General features: G+C 37.2%; 1 long non-coding RNA gene across 1 annotated transcript; it reads right to left on the bottom strand.

Moving 5' to 3' along the window:
- Window positions 1–1,723: 1,723 nt before the first annotated feature.
- On the bottom strand, window positions 1,724–15,141 carry LOC140167204 (uncharacterized). Its single transcript, XR_011860998.1, has 3 exons — window positions 14,977–15,141; window positions 5,684–5,835; window positions 1,724–3,723 (listed from the first exon to the last, which is right to left on the bottom strand). It is a non-coding gene; the product is annotated as an uncharacterized lncRNA (long non-coding RNA).
- Between the last annotated feature and the right edge of the window lie 5,515 nt (window positions 15,142–20,656).

The following is a 20,656-nucleotide window of genomic DNA, read 5'->3' as shown; positions in this document are numbered from 1 at the left end:
AAAATGTGCTTAGAAGATAAAGGTATAGAGGTAAATACTAAATTGAGCACTTTCAATGCTAAACTAAATACACAGACACTTAATGATGATCAAATCATTTGGGTATTAGACGTATATACAGGGTGAGTAAAAAGGTGAAATAGATCAACGAATCTTCTTCTTCTTCTTACTTAGTAGTACCAACTTCAGAATCCTGAATAATATCGTATTGCGGATGGGTGCACGCGCTAGTAGCTCAATCAAAGAGTAGACAGCAAAATCAGGTGCAATTCAATATGTACAGTGATGTGCGATAAAAATAATTGAATGCTGGCTACTTGGTGGAGTCCCTTAATGCCAACTTGAAGGCATCAAGAGATCTGAAGTCTGCTGGATCATTTTCTAGTTTATTCCAGTCTCGGCTTGAGCGTTGGAAGAAGGATGAGGCAAACTGTTGTGTGCTGTAGTAAGGCAACCAGAACCTGGAGTTGTGACCTCTGGTGCGAGATTTCGCTTCTTGGAGGTAGTCTTTCTAGTCGATGTCTACCAAGTTGAACCTGATGCGATATTACATGGTTAATCTGTACATAAGTCGCCTGTTTTCAAGTGATGGCCACTGAAGGTCCTTGAGCAAGGATGTTACACTTGCGTGCCGAATGCCGATCGTAGCTGCCAGTGAATCAATATTCACGTAAGCACCAAGTTGAACTTTCCCATTATTGAAACGTTTTATACATGTATATGCCACACTCAATATTCACCTTTTGTGAAAAAAGAAAGTGAACCCTTTAGTCATTTTACGGCGATAGCCATTTTAACTCTTTGTCCACGAGGCACCATGTAATTTGAATGAGAGCACACAAAGCGAAATAAAGACACCAGATCTGAAACTGGCTTTAACTTAAATCAAGGTTGATTTTTGCGTTCTTTCAATTCCTTTTTTCGGTTCAAACTAACTTTCTAATATTACTCAAATCCTTCATACCCACCCAACTCAAACTCCAATTTTTAAATTCCCTCCAATGTGTCCAACTTATACTGGATATTTTGTAATTCACAACACTTCAATTTGCACGCATTCCTTTCGACATTTGAAAAACCCGCCCATAAATTTGTATGTTTCTTTGATAGAGAATGAACACTTTTAATGTAAGGGTAAATATGAAAATGACGACAAATAAAAGTAATGTTTCCTCTACTCATACAAGACCAGGGACAATAAAACTTTGGGTGCCCATTGTACTCCAGTGCCAATGAGGTTAAGAAAATGACAGCTGATTCAAATCTACCTTACAAAGAGGGTGCTGACATTCAAAATTTATTTGTCTCGTGGACAAGCATTAAAATTTGGTATCGCTGTAAAATGTGTCATAAAAACAGAACGGTAATTGCTAATTTCGTTTTTTCACACAAGGCCACTAATGAATATGTCATGAGTTTTATCTAGTTATAGAATAAAGATGGATTATCTGCAATATTGCACTTTTTTTTTACTCACCCTGTATATTGCTTGTAGAAAATAAACACCCTGTTTATGGACTGAACATGTTAGTGTTTTAAGTTGAGCACTATAGACATTTAGTTCATGAAGAGTGTGTTTAATCTTTTGTAATGAAATTTGTATGCAACTTTTGTATGCATATTTTGAGAACTTTACGCTACTGTACGACAGGTTAAGAGGTTAAGGGACACGTATGCATTTCATTCAACATTTAATAAAGAGGTTCTGTGTACTTTTATGGAGTTATCAAAATGATAATTCAATTAAATGGAATGACATTTAAATGAAACCTACTATTCTAAATCAAAAGGACTTTTTTTTAATATTATTATTACATTTTACAAATATTGATTTCGTGCAATTGTAGGCACCTGTGTGCATTGTATGCATTTTTGCAGAGCTTGTTTTCGTTTTTCGTTTTTGCATATCAATACCATTAATACCATAAACATTAATTACCCTAGTGTGTACTTTCATGCAGCTGTAGGTAATTAAAAATAATGTCAAGTCAATTAAATGAATTAGTGAAATACATTAGTGAACCAGACATGTATCCATTTTCAACTTTAAGTGCATATCATTAGATTGATAAATTTTACTTCGAGGACTGTTAAATGTCAAAAATATCATTTTTTCAATAATTTGTCATAAAATTTGTATTATATCGCAAATTTCACAAATTCAAAATTATCTGATATCAGTTATGGCTATTCCTCGTATTCAGAATGCAATTTGGTATGTCTGAGTGTTGTGCTCTCAGCTCTCAGCCCTTAACGTCAAAAATGAGTCAGTGAGTAAAATGCGTGATTTTAACGTGTGATCAACTTTGGTTTCAAAAAGTGTTATCAAACTTGTTTACAAATGCATCAAGCTATAGGCCTATACATAATATCACACAAAACAACAAAGGTTTCAGAAGTTGGGTTTTGGAAAGATTTTGGTGGTCTGTCATAGACACTCCTGTGTTATTTCGCCTGGCTTGAAACAGCAGAGGGCGTTCTGAATGTAAACATGTGACATCATAGGTCAACTCATCTATAATTATACCTGGATGAATGACAACCTAAACACATTAAGTTTGGAGCTGTGTAAAGTTAGGTGGTATAGAGGTGAACATTGACTTGATTATATTTTAACCCTACTTAATTGGGATGCCCTTGTAAGTTTACCTGGTCAACTGGATGGGTCTTTAACTAAATTATCAGACCACAGAAACCATCTACGCTTTAATTTACGGTATTTATATTCGAGCGTTACGCCGCGCAGTCTATGGATTAAACCCCTTGTAAACGATTTTAAAGCGTGTTTACTCAATTGTTTTGATTTTAGCAAATAATTCAATTCAAATGTTTATTTGAGTTTCTTTTACCTTTACTAATCTAACCATGGTCCTAAATCAGACATAAACTCACGATAATATTTGTATTGCCAAAATAAAGTTGAACATTGCCATTACTTTAGATCGCACGACACCAGATATCCAGATATATAGCTGATTATTCCGGTATGTTATTGTGCGGGAAATTACAGTACGGTCAGTGTTTTTTGTGACTGCTCCCTAAATGAAAAAGCACATTTTCCCAACATTTTACGTTGATCTTAAAGCCCATATTGTATTATGAAACAAGTAGTTTTTATTAATCACCATTTTCCTTTCTAGATTTATAAGCCAAAAGCGAAATGAAGTTATGTAGAATTTCGCTCAGGGAAAATAATGTTCGCACACTCTGGCATACTAAATGTAAATCGCTACCCGCTAAAAATTCAACCCCCCTTTCAATATTGATGAAATTACTTTTGACATTAGGCTCTCCCTGGTCTCCCAGTCTCCCCAACATTCATTGAGGAGGAATGGGAGAGGAAGGGGAAAGGGGAAAGTTTGTACTTCTCATCAAACGTACTAATCTCAATGAATTAGCAGAGCGGCAATGAAGAGTTCCAACATATTGTCAAAGTGTACCAACAATTTTTTTTCCTTGATTATGTCCGAGCATGCGCAATAGCGATATGCGCATCGACATTACCTAATTCTGGCTTTATTTGCAACTAAGGGGTTAGGGATATACCGCAATGGTCGATAATATGAATTTAAATAATCATCCTTTGAATTTAAATAATCATCCCATCAACGGAATATATGCGTGGATCACTGAATGTTCATGTTCATCCTTATGTGCAATTCTCATCTCCTGCACAAGCCGGAAGTTCCAATAGGCACAGGTCCTTTGTGCAACTCCTCTTTCCTAATGAGGAAGACAAAACAAGTAAAGATACGAATAAATAATAAAGACATATTTTTCGTTACGTTAATGCATGGTTAACTGGTGTGAAATCGGTGGGGAGACGAGCTCAATTTATTCAGGGCCTGTATTGCAAATGAAACAGCGCCGTCGAAGAACGGAGGAAAGAACAAAAAATGCTTCACCGCCAGATTTCGAACCAGGAGTAGGCTAAGAGCTACCAAGAGAAAGGCCTCGGTGTGAACCGCTTTGCCATTTGATTAGTGCGTGGTACCTGACTACTTCTTAAGAACAAAGATTTATTTTCAAATAATGACAAAGAAAAGCCAGATCAGTGTAAATTTAAAAGTCAACCCACGGGGGAGAATCATTATAGAATATAATACTAAAATCAATCAGACAATACAATTTGAATATCCCGTGCTGCATGACATATCCGTGCAATGCTGGAACCTAGCTATCCCCTATGCGTTATTTGGACAGATTTGGTTCAAAATGATAGGAAGGGACGGGCTTTTAATTACATTGTAGTACTCAGTAGATGTGGAGTGGCACTAGCAACTAATGCTAAGGAACTATATAGCAAACATAAAAATGTTTTAAAATGTTATAAGTGTGTGATAAACGTAATTTAGTTTAGTTCAACACGTTTTAGTGTTGGGTTATGTAAAGGTGTAAAAACACAACAATAACATTTTAAAAAATATTGTAAAATGTTAAAATATTATAAAATGTTAAAATATTATAAAATGTTAAAATATTATAAAATGTTAAAATATTATAAAATGTTAAATGTTATAAAATGTTATAGTAAAATATTTTGCCAAATATTTGTCATGTAAGAATGCTTTAATAAGTTTTAATAATGTTTTGCAGCAAGTTTTCAAAATGTTTTTGAATGTTATTAAAACGTTTTTTTACCATTCATATATAATCCAAATTTTGACTTTTTTGTTTGTGCCAGTGTATTTACTGGGAGCAAGTTTTTTCATGTTTTTTAATGAACAGTTAAATTATTTCCTCGGGGGTTTTGAGTATAAAGTAAGATTTGTTAGGGTTTATTTAATTTTATTTGAGGAGAATTATTAGTTAAAATATACACCGAGTGAATGTTTTTAGGTCAAACTACTCGACGATTTAGAACAAGTAAAGAAGTAGTGGCAAATGGTGGTCATAGACCACAAACTTAGCTGGGGCATGTTGGTGTTTTGGAGGTCTCTGACCCCTGCAAAATGTTCCAAAAATGTTCCCCTGGTCATGCCCATTCTAAATTGTTCCCCTGGTCAGTAAGTTTGTTGTCACGGAGTTTGAGCCCTGTACCCCTTACAGATGTCCAGAAAATGCATTTCTAAAATTTGACCAATGCATGACCTTTGACCTGACCCCTGTAAATTGTTCCCTGATCATGAGATTTGTTGTCACTGAGTTTGAGCCCCACACCCTTACAAATGTCGAGATAAGGCAATTGTAAGATTTTACCCCTTAATGACCTTTTGACCCCAATTCTGTTTGCAAGGTATGGGCACTGGGTAAAGCCGATGCACATGTGTAAGTGATGTCATTATGCTATGTAATATGTGGCAGAAGAAGCATTTTGAAGGTATTTGGTTATATACCGGTATTATTATTATTATTATTATTATTATTATTATTATTATTATTATTATTATTATTATTATTATTATTATTATTATTATTTGATTTAAAGAATATATTCCTGTTTTGCCAAATAAAATATAGCTAAATCTAGCCTATCCCGGGAAACGAACGGAAAAGGTTAAGATACATACCATGTATACTATAATTATAGGCCTATTCAAGGCTGAAACCTACCTTTTAATACCATGGATATTACTCATAAGATAACAGTCATATTATTTTGTAAAATGAAATATCAATTCTCATAACATTTGACAAAATGATTGAAACAGTGACAAGTTAAAGAAAAAGGGTTAAGACCTACCTCCATTTCCATCTATAGTCTTTCCCACTGTCTGAAAGACATTGTTCATATCTTCCACGGCACGATCCTTCTCATTCAATCGTCCTGCGTAAGCTACGGTCATGAGGGCCAGCCCGAGGATGAGCAAAAGTGTCTTAGATGCCATTTCCCTGCTAAAAATATCAATATAATATGAATCAATTCATTCTGTGAATGGAATGTGAGTTTGTAACAGTGAAACGTACTTAAAGTGCATATATTGCTCGGACAACATCATATCATTGACAAGCTAATATTATGAGGACATGAAAATGACTCCTTTTTTAGAAAATAAGTAGTTTAAAATTGATATTCCGCAAAAACAAACTGTAAGCGGTGAGTTCCTTCGAACGAGACAGATTTGACCTAGAAACTACAGTGATGTCATGATATGAATATGGCCGGCTTTGAGAGAATGGACTGCCAACACTGTCAATGCACATAACGTGTTTCTATCAGAAAAAACTCTGAATCAAGTATTACAAATTTATTGGTTTTTACACATATGGATAAAATCAGCTTCTTAACTGTTTATTAGTAAAATGTGATATTAAAATCCATATGTATATCAACTTGGTGAGAAATACTTCGACTAAAATAAATATTTTAGATCAATTTCACAGTACGATCAGAATTTGAGTATTCATGACATACCACATTTATACATAAATGTGCTAGAAAAGGATTTAATATTGTATTTATTATGCAAATAACCAATTTCCATGGCCCACAGAACTGTGTGCATCTGTCGGGAACTAATAGTTTGTTGTGCTAAATAGCCTTCCCAATTTTTCGTGTTAATGGTCGCGGTTTACATACATCAATGAACATCAAAAGTGTTCTCCGATTTCTAGTGCTTCTGTGTATGATATATATGTAATGCTCGTAGCTGTGTTTGATATTATGATTTTTTTATTTGCCGTAATTTACCCTAAAATGCCGTTATTGTAAGGTTAAAAGACCCAAATTGCATTACTTTTACCAAATTCGAAGTAAACCTGACACACACAAGTCTAGTTGTTGATATTATTCAGAAAATTTTGAAAAAATATTAATGTCGGAAATTTAATAACAAAAACTAGAAGTACCGCGATGGTTTGGAAACATATAGTCTCCTCCGTAGCTAGTTACACGTAACCAAACTGGCTGCGAAGGAATCTTCTTTTCATATAATGACGTCATCAGTCTGTTGCATTGGAACTCAATATTTCGCTTCGAACGCTGAAAAGGGCCGTACGAGCCAGCATTTTACCAACACATTTTGTCAGAAGAAATACGAATAAAAAATTGTAACAAGTGTCAACTTGTAATGTAACAATAAATTATTTTCTTCAAATGCAGTTAAACTTGTTTTTGCAATAGATATGCCCTTCAAGAAACCCACAAACAATACAACCAAACGAGTAAATACGAATTTATGGACATCGTTTAGTGCCAATGGGCTATTCCAGATGTATTCTGCACCCCCCCCCCCCCTATGGAAGACACTTCCGGAATTCGGGGCTAAATTGACAGCCGGAATTCACATGTCAGGAAAACCCCATGGAAGACACTGCCGGAATTGTGGTAATATGTCTAATATGGCCAGCCGGAATTCACGTAAATGTAAATGTCTTCCATAGGGTTCCAGCTGGAATTAGAACATTTTTTGTTTCCAGTCAGAATTCAAGTAAATGTCTTTCATAGGTTAATCGAGATGGTGATCATAAGTGAAGATTCTGCTGGAATTTTTGACCATTTTCCAGCCGGAATATTAAGAAATGTGAATGTCTTCCATAGGCACATCATGGCCTTTCACAATCCCCACTCTTGTTTTTTCGTTTATTTTAGCAGCCGGAGTTTCACCTAATCTCAATGTCTTCCATACCCTCCAGCCGGAATCTTTGCTAAAAATGACTGCTGGAATTCTAGAGACATCTCAATTCCAGCTGGAATTGTATTTTTTTTAAATGTCTTCCATAGGGGGGTGCGGAATACATCTGGAATAGCCCAATATCATTTCGAGGGGTTAGAGCCATAACTGTTTATGTCCAAAAATGTTATTCGAGAAAAACGAGTTTTGAAAGTTTGTGGGTGTAGCACAGCGTGTCCCAAAAGTAACTTAACATTGTGAATTGGCCATATCTCAAATATTTCTTACTTAATACCAAAATGGAGAACATATTCATATAGATTGATCTTTTAGAATTACTCTGTTACCAAAAACAGCATTATTGATGACCCTTTGACCTTACTGTGCGACTGTACATATGTGTGTATCAAACCCACAAAAGCAAGCTCGTGTGTTCTTTGTTCAAGAACATGAATGATGTGCTTCCCTGAACAATAGAGTTGGTTCACTCACTGCGCGCGCTACATTTAGGTGTGAACATTCATGGATTACATGGCTTAGCGTAAGCGTGACTGCTGTTTTAATTAGGATATATTGACAATATTAAACTTTACTTTAAAACAGTTGAAGTGAAGAAGAATTTCCTATAGATCAACGGATTCAGGTCGTATGGTTCTTTGCTGAGACAAAGTCGGACAAACTCACTGAAGCAATGTTTAAGGAACAGTTTAATGTAAATTATGCACTACCCAGCCGAAATACAATCCAGCAACTAGTGCTGAAATTCCTATCAACTGGATCTGTTCATGATCTACTTCGGGCAGGACGTGGAAGAACAGGAAGATCGGCTACAAACATTGATGTCATTTCAATGGAGAACAACATGCCGCGTACAACTGTTCATCGAATCCTCAGAAAAGATCTTAAGTAGTTTCCATATAAAACCCAGATAAAACAGAAAATGAAGATTACGCATTGAAAACAAACAAGCAAACAATCAAACAAACACAGCCAAATTAAACAAAACAGATTTTAAAATGATAACACGTTATATCGTGTTCACATCTCAAATGACGAGACTTATTTTGCGTTTATAAAAGTGGGTTTTACGGTACGGTAGATATCCATTAATTTCATGCCAAAGGGTCATGACCACATAGGCATGTTTGGTATCATAACATTTCTAAAAGAATTATCTACATACTGTGCAATTTTTGTAACAACACTATTAGCCCAACGCAAGTTATGGCAAATTCACAATGTTAAGGGACTTTTGGGACACCCGGTATATACCATAAACACTATTGATATTACAATGGCACCCTCTTTTCTTCACTATTGGACTCAGTCATTCCTACCAAAGAAAGAGTATCCATAAACATACTTAATAGTGGACATAACTCATTTTGGCCCAAAATTGACATAGACAGTTCTCGCTTTAACCCTTGAATTACGAAGGGGACCACCCCTAAGATATTGTAGCCGTCATAAAACAAAATGCACACGTTTACGCCCAAACGACTGAAGCTAATCGGAGATCCATCCTTTGCGCTCATTTTAGTGATAAAATGTTTTATGATAAAAAGGTCCGGCCATCAAGGATGACCATGGGGGAACGAGGCCCACCATTGGTTTCTACAGTGAACTCAATGATTTTCATTTTGTCGTTGCAAATTATTCCAAGTGTTACTGACTTTTTATTTGTTAGTAGTTAAGTTGAAATTAGTCACCACCTTTTATATTTAGGAAAAAATTCGGTGAAAATCGCATTTCGGAATAATTTTTAGCCGAAAATCAATTTTGCCTATATTTTTGTACATAACCCGAATTTCCCAAATTTACATGGGCGCCCTCACATTATGACGTCATAGCGATATTATATTGGGAATGTTTGTACTTATTCTGTTAACACTGGATAGTGGACCCATAGCTGCACATTGGTACCAAATATAACGGTATGACGTTTATAATTGACAATTAGATGGGAGGGGGTTGCAACAACACCTTCTTCGTAGTCCGTGTAAAATATGGCTCAGTACAGCAAAGAGATTCATTTGGTAGGATTGTTGAGATCATAAACTGGTTAATTATGTTAGCCAAATCCAATAAATATTACTCACGGAACTGAGCTTTCGCCATCTTGGCTGATGGCTTGATCACAGATGAACTGGTCCACTGCTTTTCCCGCGAAACTTGGTTGCTATAGACGCATCCTCGTTACCCGGAAGTGATGTTGATTTAAGCAGTGGGTCATATACATGATCTAGAAAGTACGCACCCTCGTCGCGGTTAAGTGAGTTCTTCCCTTTTTTCTGATTTGGATGGCCTCCTGACTCTTCTTGAGAAGGCGTTGGAGTCTCTATCCAGTAATTTGGCCCCTCCCAGTCGATGACGTGATTTTCTTGTGCTACGTGGTCGGTTATTGCGGACTTGTGCTGTTCAGTGGTAGAGAGCTTTCTGCTGGCTCTGGTGAAATTTTTGGTGGCGATCTTTTCAGTGTCTTTCTGATGCTCCTTCTTCCTTACCCCAAATGGTCTACCAGTCTCACCTATGTATGATTTATTACACCCTTTGCACGGGATGTCATAAACAACTTCACTGGTCTGATCGATGTCTTTTTGTAAAAGATGGCGAAAGCTCAGTTCCGTGAGTAATATTTATTGGATTTGGCTAACATAATTAACCAGTTTATGGCTCAGTAGTTCTAGGGTTAAGCCCTCGAATTTGTAGATGGACCAACATATTATTGTTTGCCATCGACAGCCTCATCCCCCGATTTAACTCACTGTTGATGAGATTTTGGTATCATATAATAGATTATATTGTTATACCCGCATGCAGAGCTCCTTCTCCTCCATCAAGCACATCATTCTGTCAACATGGTCAATGCTACAAATGTCCTGGGGCCCCTATGTGGTTCACTTATGGGCCCTACCTCGAAGAAGTGCCTTTTGCCCATTTTGGCCCCAGAGATCAAAGGTCACGGGCCCCAGGGCCCAAATGTGAAAATACAAAGCACGCCGTTTCTCATCAAATGAAGCAGCCTCAGGGCCCAGAGTTGGTACACTGATAGCCCTGGGGGTACTCTATATTTACAAGTATGCAAGAGCCCCATAAGTTATATAGTATGGGCCCCAGGGGCCCAAATATTAAAATGTGGTGCAACAGATTGACAAGCCTAGCTCTAAAAGTACAAGATCACTAGGGCTCATATGTGGCATATGTATGGGCCTTAAGTTGTAGATGTGCCCAGATGTACAAGGCTAGGGGCCCCAGGGGCCCAAATGTTAAAACAAAGGGCCGGCCGTTTCTCACCAAATAAAGTAGCTATAGGGTTAAGATTTGGTACACAGATAGGTCTTCAGTATTATATTGTCATATGTATACATGACTGCCATATGTTACATAATATGGGCCCCAGGGCCCCAAACGGTAAAAACATAGGGCCGGCCGTTACTCATGAAAATAAAGCAGCTACAATGCCCAGCTTGAGTCTACTGATAGCACTTGAGAATTATACTTCAACATATGTACATGAACCCCATAAGTCAAATATTATGGGCACCAGGGCCCCAAATGTTAAAACAAAGGGCCAGCGTTTCTCATCAAATAAAGCAGCTTCAGGGCTCAGAGTTTGTACACAGATTGCACCTGAGCATTATATTGTTATATGTACTGTGATGTGCCCTGAGTAATTTTATTTGATTATCTTTGTTTACAATTAAAATCTATGTCATGAGACATTTTTTGGGATTCCCCTCTCAGCAAATTGAATGGATAGCTGGGACTTCCCCTTTTCAGTGTGTTGCACAATTGGAAAGTCCCCTGAGGTTGTAAAGTGAAAATGACATCACGGGATTCCCCTCAGGAAATGATGTCATGTGAAAGGTTAATGTTATAATTAAGGCTTGGGAATTTCCAAGATCACATTTGGCTATTAATATTTGGGATTTCCCACTGCTTGATATATAGGAAAATGTAAACACAATAATTATTATTCACAGTTTGTAGTGTTGATCTGGGCTAGCTAGCTAATATGCTTACAGTCCAATTCCTTCAAAGAAATGAAATTGTGAACCAGAATTAATTTAAGTAGTCAATGCACTACTACCTTCCATTGTTGTCGGAGAAGATCTAGAATACGTCAAAGAACGTACTTCTTCCAAGAAAGGAATATATATTCTTCTGTCGACTCGCTGAAGTCTGGTTCATGCATAGATTATCCAAATATGATGATCTATGGTTTTGATACAACACAGCTGTCAAAATAAGTGGGGACAACTACATCGCAGTCCTGCTTCCTGGAGATATTGTGTGAAAGGTGGAAATAGCACCATTTTTGGAGAAAGCAGCGCAAGGAGTTAAGCTTGGAGAAAGCAGCACAAGGAGTTAAGTTTGGAGAAAGCAGCGCAAGGAGATAACAGTTTGGAGAGAGCAACGCCATATTTGTGTGAGGATTTTATTCGCAAGGATATTTATCAATGCAAGAGTACAAAGGACTTCGCTGATTTTCGCAGGGCAAGAGAATAAGGATACATCAGCCGTCCAGAACATTGCAAGAACTCTTTATGATCACCAAGAAGAAGAATGCTGGCTAAGTACTAAATAGTTAAAGAGTGATTATATTTGATTATTGTATATGTGCATTTGTTGTCATATATTGTACCAAACAAAACTTGCTTTCAATTAAAGACTTAGATTTTGTTAGCTTAAACAAACAGTGTATTTGTGCTGTGCATTCGTGTGAGTTCGGGTAAAAGGTGATTTTGGCCTTGAGTCAAGTACGACTCGTAACAGTACATATTTGAAATCCCACACCCAAAAATCCAAGATGGCCGCCAATAAAATATGCAAATTAGGTAATTTTTTCATTTTTCACTTTTATTTAACCCAAGCGTCCATGACACTATATTTGAAGTATCTAGCAGGTTTAATAAGAAAAAAGTGTTTTTGGTGCACACCTTCCCTAAACAAACAGTGTATCTGTGTTGTGCATTCGTGTGAGTTCGGGTAAAAGGTGATTTTGGCCTTGAGTCAAGTACGACTCGTAACAGTACATATTTGAAATCCCACACCCAAAAATCCAAGATGGCCGCCAATAAAATATGCAAATTAGGTAATTTTTCCATTTTTCGCTTTTATTTAACCCAAGTGTCCATGACACCATATTTGAAGTATTTAGCAGGTTTAATAAGAAAAAAGTGTTTTTGGTGCACACCTTCCCTTAAACAAACAGTGTATCTGTGTTGTGCATTCGTGTGTGTTCGGGTAAAAGGTGATTTTGGCCTTGAGTCAAGTACGACTCGTAACAGTACATATGAGCCACATATGTCACATAATATGGGCCCCCAGGGCCCCAAACGCTAAAACATAGGACAGGCCGTTACTCAGTAAATAAAGCAGCTGCAGTGCCCAGCTTGAGCCTACTGAGAGCACATGAGAATTATACTTCAATATATGTTCATGAGCCTCATAAGTCAAATACTATGGGCCCAGGGCCCAAATGTTAAAACAAAGGACCGGTCGTTTCTCATCAAATAAAGCAGCTTCGGGGCTCAGAGTTTGTATACAGGTGGCACCTGAGAATTATATTGTTACTAACACCCACCCCATACACGTAGGACTAAACAGATCTACAGAGAATAGCGTAATTATAATATAGATGACAACAACGTTAAGGCTGTTCCAGTTAAATAACATACCCATTGGATGTTCTATTTAATTTACACACTCCCTCTGAAATGGCCACAAAATAGGCTATTCCATTTAATTTACATACTCCCTCTGGAATAGCTTTCCCTACTCAAATTGCATATTGATATATCAATCTATCAAATTGCATAGCCTAACTTGAATAAGAGAAACTGACAACAGCAACCGATGTAGAGTAGGAAAGACGACTCCCCTGGGAGGGGACCCGGGGTCGGATGACTTTAACGAACATAAACTTCTTGCCAGGACAGAACGACACCCACCTACCGAGTTTGAGCCCCGTACAACATACGACGGCCTCAGACAAATCTACAACCTACAGACAGATCTACAGAGGATAGTGTATTTTTATGTACGATATGTACATATATATGAGTCCCATATGTAGCATATTATGGGCCCCAGTTTCACTATTTACATATTTTTTCGCCCAATTGGGCGAATTTTTATAATTTCTTTATTTTAAGTGGTACGAGAGTGCAACCTACATTAAAATAAAGCTTGTGAATTGGACTTTCAATTTTTCCACATTTTTCACCCAATTGGGCGACTTTTTACAATTTCTTTATTTTAAGTGCTACGAGGGTGCAACCTACATTAAATTAAAGCTTGTGACTTGGACTTTCACTTTTTACACATTTTCCGCCTAATTGGGCGACTTTTTACAATTTCTTTATTTTAAGTCCTCAGCAAATAAGGACTATAAGTTTGTCTACACCGATAACATGCGGGTATAGCCGTATTTATGTACAAATGTAAGGCCCTCTAGTTCTAATTACCATCGTGAAAAAAAGAAATCGTGAAAAACCAGTCGATTGTGGTTACCAGGCTAGCAAAATTTCACACGGCCCTGGAAATTGTGGGTAGCATAGAATTGACTTTGATGAAATCGGGACACTGCACGAACATCTTGCATGATTCTATTAGTTGAATATCTACAGTGAAACCGGGATTAATACTCTTTTATGATTAAATGCGGCAATATTCCAGATTGACATATTCACGAATTCTTGATTTGTCGGATCAACAATCTATTAAATAAAGATGAAAATAGTTTGATATTGCTGCCAACGACGCAGGGGGTGTCTGACATAAGAAACCTATTATATGAGACACATTGCATAGTTTTCCAGTTCAGTGGTTTAAAGAAAGTCGTCAAATTGTCATTCACACTCAGCACAGTGTTGCTCACTATGCAGCCTTTCCGCCCAAGATCAGAACTACCCGAGCGTAAGCTGCTATATTTAAAGAGGATGGTCTTACGCCCAACCCTGTCTTATGCAACGGAGACGGGTTGAAATGAATCAAAGGACGATCTTATGTAATTGACACTACAAAATTATTACTAAATGCAATTACTTTTATGATATACATAAAGAAGATTTGTGGCATTATCTCAAAGCGGAAACCATTTCTATACTTTTGTAAATGAGGCATTCCAACATAGTATTATATTTTCATTGAAAAACGACTTTTTAAAATGACTGTCAAAAGATTTGTTTCTGACATAATTAGAAAGAGTTGATACCCTTAATTACTAAAGTAGGCTACCTGTAACTTAAGTTAAATTTACCATAGTTAAACTGTAGTGCGCCCACACAGTATTCTTGTGTGCACAATGCCATTTGGTGTACATTTTAAAATGGTCCATTTTTAACAAATATTTAAAAAAAGGTGCCCACCAGCAAATTATTTTGCCCACCCAGTAAGCTCTCCACTTTATAATACTTACCTTTTAATTGACTGGCACAGATTCGAACGTGAGTCACAGATTATTCCTTCTATAATCTGAAGTGCTTTGTTATTATTCAGAGAATAAATTATATCAATAAGGCGTTTTTGATAGAGATACAGAAATCAAATGATTATAACATACACGCCAACACACTGTTCCGATATCTTCATTAACGGTATGCCATCGGCTTGTCGCTGTCTTGCTATTTATATGAATCATGAATCCGTTCATGCATACATTAATTTGTCATGTTCACTGAACTTGAGAGGCCCATGTCACAGGGGAAATCGCACTTATTTTGCACCATATCAGCACAAATTTGCTGTCGTAGCAGATTTTATTGTGATCTAAGGCGATGTGTTTGATCGTATATACATTCAATTCATGGTAAATATCACATAAGTAAATAATGGTGCTGTTTTCCATTTCGTAAAAAAATATTGATGCTTATGCCTTTTGAGTGTCGTTAGTGCATTCTGTCAGAAGTCAAGGAGAGTTATCACAGGGAGAATGCACGCTTTCATAGTGGTTCGTCTGTGTATTCTGCCAGGAGTCAAGAGGAGTTTTCAAAGGGGAAAATGCATGCTATCAGAAGAGTATCGTCGGAATGGGAGTGTACGCTGCACACCGTCGACGTCCTATACGATAAATATAAATTTAATACTCCGTTGGTGAGCGACGGGCGAGTGGTAGTGAGCGACAGGCGAGTGGTATTTCACTGAACGCAAGAAAAGGAGTTCTATCTGATTGGCTAGCAATCGATCGCTCAGTAGTCAACTACAAACTCATGCATTCAATTCGATTGAAATCGATTATTCTATTATTGACGAAGATAAAGAGCGTGATAGTGTGTCAATAATGTACATTGTATTGCACCTGGTTTTACCAGCATTCCTTTATAAAATAATTTTCTCAAAGAGTTGAATATTATCAACATTTTTACCCAGGATTTCAAATTTTTTACCGCGAAATTGCAGTTAAACATATCCACAGCAAAATACCGGCCCTCACTAATTAGTACATTTAATTTCCAGTTAGTACATTTAAACGAAACCTGTGATTTACGTGACAACAAATAAAATTTTCTTACAATAGAAATATCATATGGGATACTGATATGGTAGGCCGCAACCGCCACAACGTGGAGCTGCTACGCGTAGCTGACTTTTTGTTCCGTGGAGCCAAATTTACCAATCATGTTAGAGTTTTTCATTACTCGGAGGTAAAACTGACCAATCAAGTACGACTTACTCATTACGTGAAGCGAATTTAGTCATTAAGAATTTGCCAGACGAGCTTCACGTAGTTGCAAGATATCCTCGGTCACGATAGTACAAAGTAATTTATGAAAAGTACGAACCGACTTATTATTAAGATGGACATGCACTCACAAGAAACTCATACAGTATTGTACATAACTATATAGCTAGGCAGAGTGGTGGTAAACCATGCACACAATTCTGCGATCTGCATGCAGTGTATCGCCGGGAGCTGATTTGTACATCTTGCGCGGCGTGGCCTGCGGAATTCGACCTTCAGCAAACCAGTTCGGATTTACTTTATATACTAGTAGTAGGCCATACATACTGTAGTTACGGTACTGCCCGTTTTCCTATACACAATACTCAGTGCGCTCACCATTGACGCGTGACCTAGTGTATGTTAGAAGTATTATGCCATTGCCTATATGACGTCACTGTGTAAAAAATAACCAGTCAATATTTAAAGTATTCTCTGAAATTCTAGAAAATATAGTTTTGTAACATTTCCTAAATTTTTAGCTAATTTAGGTGTTTGGAAATATTGGTACTTTTGTGTTTTAGGAAGGATATGTAAACGACAGATAACACCAAAAATATGAACAAATTATTTCTAAACCGTGTTAAGTCTGCAAACCATTATGCTTCTCATTTTCAAGAACGCTGGTTAACAATAAGCAGACTATTGTCTCATTTCGTAAACAAAAGCCCAGACAGTATTGTTACCTTGCGTTCGCTTTATACTCATTCACCCAACTGAAACTATAATACCAGCTCATTGTTCATTGCACAGGTAAAACAGACACAAGTGCAGTGTGTATTTAACCAGAGAAGATCTGATGTAACATAGTTGAGCTGTTTTCATTGAGTGTTATCTTGGTTTAATAGCTTTTAATGGGGTTTAATTCCTTCAAAGGTCGTGGTGAATTCTACTGTAGACATGACTGCATCATGATTATTTTAAAGTCAACAACATTCAACAATATGATCACCGTGATAGTATGACAGTATCAGTACCGTGGGTGTCAGTGATCCTGGCCTGACACAGTAGACAAACAAACAAACACGCCACACACATGGCACATGCATGCAAGGTAACATTGACTATACACTAATCAAACAATGGTATTGATCCTGTACAACTGTTTGTGGTTTATTTACATTCGATTCATTTAAAATCCACATAGTAAACATTAATTTTGGCAAGAGTTTTCTCTCTCTGGAACGATGATGCATCAACTGGCTCCGCGTAATGAAAAGATCTAACATGATTGGTCAATTTAGCTCCGCGAAGCGAAAAGTAAGCTACGCGTAGCAGCTCCACGTTGTGGCGGTTACGGCCAGCCATATACTGATCATGCGAAAATCGTAAAACATAGAATAGAAACAGTGTGGCCGGCTCTCAAAATCTCAAATTGTATGCATAGCCTGAGTCGCACGGCCTATCTCGAACAAAATAGCTCAAAATCACCATGCGTAGTTGTTGAAAAACGTGAGGATTTATCGTACTACCACGGCAATTTTTAACACGAAGATATAGGGATGATGACGGTGTGCGCTGTCAGGGAGTTCGCCGGTACACTCCATCAGTGGGATTAGTGAAATTCATAGCAGGAGGTGGAAGCCATTAAGGGTTTGCAATGGGGAACCAATTGGAAGTGGAGCATTTAGTTACAGGACGATTGCCCAGCCGAATCACTCAAGTCAATACGTTGTAATATGGTTAATTATGCATGTAAACATTATTTTAAGATCTTCCTTGTTACTTGCTTCTATATTCTTAAGATTGGTTCGATATCATGAGTACCCAGTCTGTTCAATAGTAACAACAATAATATATACTCGCACAAGTATCCGTCAGAGCCGCTCACTGCGCAACAACGGGAATATGAACACAAAGGAGAACATGGTGAATAGAGCTTAATACAGAATATAATTATACAAAATACCATATTAAGAAAAACCTTCTACACTACAAGTCAACAGCAAAAGCGATATTAAACAGATGTGTTTTTAACAAAGAGTTAAAAGTGTACAAAGTAGTCCAGTTGCTTGATCTTGGTTCAAGTATCATAACAGCCTCTTTCTCTCAATCTTTCTGCTACTTCTTGGTAATTTGGTGAAAGCAAGGAACTCGGTACCGGTTGTTTACCCGTTGTTTTAAACGCTACTATACTGGAGAAAGAAGTTACATACTGCAGTTACTGTCCATTTTCCTTACACGATACACAGTGCTCTCACCATTGACGTGTGACCTCTACAAACAGTGTATGTTATAGGTGTAGGGCATTGCCTAGTTAACGTCACTGTGTGAAAACTAACCGGCCAATATAGTTTTGTAACATGTCCTAAATTTTTAGCTAATTAGGATGTTTAAAAATATTCGTACATTTGTGTTTTAGTAAGGAAGGGTACGACATGGCCTGCAAAATTCCTTGTGTAAATCGAATGCAACTTTTTATCACTCATTTTGTGGACCGCTCTCTTCCGAAGGGCATTAAAACTAAACCACTAGACGGATATTTTTTGTACTTGCTGTCAATCAAGAATAATGTATACATTACATGTAAGCTAAATACTGAGTAGGTGGGGCATCTGCAAATGGTCGTACCTCCCTGATATGTAAATGACAGCAAAAACAACTCCCAAATCTGTCCATAAATTTGGTCAGTGGAGAGAGTCAGATGATTTCAAGTGGGTGATTATTGATTAGCAAGTGACATATTTGGGCATAAGTGCAGCCCACCATTCAATGTGGAGGATGGACTAGACTTTATAGATTGATTTTGCTGGAGTAATTCCCTGTTAACCTGCTTTTCCTGTTAAGTACTGCAAAGATCGAATCATGCTTCCTGTGCAGCTTAACTGCACTATGAAGGGTTAGTTTGAGATCACAGTTCTTCCCGACTTTTCCTGTAAGATATTGAGAAGCTAATAGACATGATTGTTTTGATTAATGATTAAATAAAGATTATACGATAACTGTGAAAGTAAATCAAAGTGTCGCTGCAATTCCTTTTGGGTCCGCTCATAGTCTCCTCAAGAGCTTTGCTTGATTCCAGCTCCAGCAAAACCCACTTACAAAATCACTTGCAACGAACATAAGTACCAAGACGCTCGGTACCGTCACAATATTTTAACATATAGAATTTCGTTGAATATTAACAACACATCAACATTTTAAAGAAAAAAAAAATTAAAATTGTATGCGTATTGCCTTTTGGAATTGTTTGTATCTTAATGAGTACACAAATAGGTTAACGACCGAATTACACACAGGCAAAATGTATTTTGAGATAAGAAAATACCTGTAATCCAATGAAAAGGCATCAAAATAGTTAGGGAAATAGTCAAAGAAAAGCGACACTACTTGCAATGGTGTCAAGAAGGCTATGAACAAAACAGTGACAATAAGGAGATTGCTGAGAATATTCTGACGCGCGTGTCGAATATTATTTGACCTCTGATCAGACGTAGAAACGGTTCTTATTGTTTTTAAACTTGCCAACATTCTAGTGTAGAGACAGACAAGCGTTATAACTGGAATTGCATAGCTTATACAGAACTGTAGTCCAAAGAGTGCTATTGTTCCTGACGCATTCACCGCCTTTTCATACATGTATATACACCCTTCCGTTTCTTCATCATGATACAACACAAACACCGCTTTAATTTCAGAAGCTAGTGCTAATATCCACTGGAAGGCAATGCAGATTCTTAGTCGTTTAGAGGTAACAATATAACGATAATGTAGTGGATAAACAATGCCAATGATTCGCTCACCAGACACTAAAACAAGAGCGAGAGCTGATGAAGTTGTCGAAATCCAGCGCGTCAGTCCCGCGTAGTCAAGCTTGCATAGTATTACCTTCCCAAAGGAATTAAAAAGTACCCAGTTCTTTATAGCAAGTCTGAAAGTGATTACTTCCAAAATTGCGAATGTGCATACGAAACAATCAGTAATGGCGATAATTTGCAATAAGGTAATTTGTATTCGTATGAAGAAATGTTGTCTTCCAGATAACGTAACAAACAAAGATATTACCAACTATCCCGATGACGCTTAGCCCTACAGTACAATTGTCTAGGGTCAGGAATTGCCCCTCTGCAATGAATGACGAGTTACTCATCATTCTTAACGGCAGTGTATTTCATTTGAAGTAGGTTCTCGACTGTTATTCAATCATAATCTTTTAACTGCTATGGCATGGGTTTGCTTTTTTCAAGTTTCAAGCTAGTTTTTTTCAACTAGGAATACTATAGAAAAATCACGCATTTTAAAGAAGTTTAACAAATGAATTTCCGGGTGAATTTCTCACTGCATGCAATTTAAATCATCCAGACAGGTTGTCTGTATCCTGTGGCTGCCTTAATGTCAGAACTTCAGCTGCTGTCATGATGCAGTCATGTCTACAGTA

The sequence above is a fragment of the Amphiura filiformis genome, chromosome 13 (genome assembly GCF_039555335.1).
Source record: "Amphiura filiformis chromosome 13, Afil_fr2py, whole genome shotgun sequence".
In the NCBI taxonomy this organism is placed as follows: Eukaryota; Metazoa; Echinodermata; class Ophiuroidea; order Amphilepidida; family Amphiuridae; genus Amphiura; species Amphiura filiformis.
The sequence above is the reverse complement of the archived record's forward strand: the minus strand, read 5'-3'. Positions and strand labels throughout refer to the sequence as shown.